We start from the raw sequence: 1,850 nt of genomic DNA on the forward strand, positions 1-1,850 counted from the left end.
TCCTGCATTGTAGGTGGATGAGTCTCCTGCATTGTAGGTAGATTCATTACCACTGAGCCACCAGGGAAGACCCTTACAGGTTTTTTCCGAACTTCTTTGATCTTATATTTGTATCTCATTTTCTCTTACAAAGTCTTATACATGAGAACATTAAAATATTTGTATTATCCAATATACGTAGTTTCAAAACCACAGAAACAATATTACTGTTAATTATAAACATCTGATTGAAACTGAAGATTCCTTTGCAGTTTTTTTTCTTATCCTAAGCATCCCACCACAGATAATTCTCTTAAAGTACTGTGTCCAGAAGATCTGTGCAGTTCTTTTCTCCGTGTAACAACATAGTTACGTTATCAATATGACTTAGAGTTAAGCTTATTTTAATGTGCTATCAACTTTGGGTTCTTTTTAATGTTTATGGGACAAGCTTCCAATTTTCCAAATAGCCTGGCACATATTTCAAGGTAACAGATATCACCCTCATTCTGTTTTTCTGGCGGCATTGTATTCCATGATATGGATATATCATGTCTAACCAGTTCCCTATTAATGGACATTTATTTCCAAACTTTTGTGATGACACTGTCACAAGTAACCTTGCCCACATGTTCTTTCTGTATGTGAAGGTGTCTTTTCAGAGTAAGGTTAGGGTTAGACTTGAAACTGCAAGACCTAAGAATGAGTGCATACATAATTTTGGCACTCCATAGGGCTTGAATCATTTTCCCATTCCCACCAGAAAACGCATAAGCACTGTTTCTCCACAGCCTTGTCATTTCAGTGGGCATTTCCATTATAAGTGAGCATGAACAGTTCTTTCCTGTTTACCAGTCATTGCTGTTCTTCTGCGGGAAATGTCTACTCATGTCTTTGCCCATTTTTCCCTTCAAATTTTGGTCTTTGACCATCTAGAGTATACTTTGTTGTCTCTCAGTTGCTAAATCGTGTCCTACTCTTAGCAACCCCATGGACGGCAGCACGCCAGGCTTCCCTATCCTTTCACTCTCTCTCAGAGTTTGCTCAAACTCTTGTCCATTGGGTCAGTGATGCCATCCAACTGTCTCATCCTCTGTTGTCGCCTTCTCCTCCTGCCCTCAATCGTTCCCAGCCACAGGGTCTTTTCCAAAGAGTCGGTTCTTTGCATCAGGTGGCCAAAATACTGGAGCTTCAGTTATCAGTCCTTCCTGTGACCATTTGGTTGATTCCTTGTAGGATTGACTGGTTTGATCTCCTTATTGTCTAAGGGACTCTTAAGAGACTTCTCCAGCACCACAATTCAAAAGCATCTAAGCGTATACTGTACTTTTATCCTTATAAATCACCTCATTCCAGAACACCTCCTTTGGGGATAAACGGTTTTGGTGAAGCTGGATAAGGGGAGCCCAATGCAAAGACTATCTGACTCCTCCAGTAAGTTTAAGAGTCTAACATCCGCCAGACAACACTATGGTTCTGTGATAGACCAGTTGATCGTGTAAGGGAGGGTATCCGAATTAAAATTTGTATTATAGGGTTCTTTAGGGGCTATTTATTGTCTCTCATCTCTTACTCAACTATCCTGTATGATGACAGGGAGGCCGGTGACTTAAATGCAGCGTCTCTGGACCAAAAGGAGCCCCCACCGTGCCCTGATACACATAATACCTTAACGTTTCAGACAGTGAGCCTGTTGCTAGGCCTGGAATGAAGTGGACTTTGTAGTCTCTTGCAGTGAGGGAGCGAAGGCAATGGTACCCCATTCCAGTACTCTAGCCTGGAAAATCCCATGGACGGAGGAGCCTGGTAGGCTGCAGTCCATAACGTCACTAAGAGTCGGACACGACTGAGCGACTTCACTTTCACTTTTC

Source organism: Ovis canadensis, chromosome 8 (assembly GCF_042477335.2).
Source record: "Ovis canadensis isolate MfBH-ARS-UI-01 breed Bighorn chromosome 8, ARS-UI_OviCan_v2, whole genome shotgun sequence".
NCBI classification, from domain to species: Eukaryota; Metazoa; Chordata; class Mammalia; order Artiodactyla; family Bovidae; genus Ovis; species Ovis canadensis.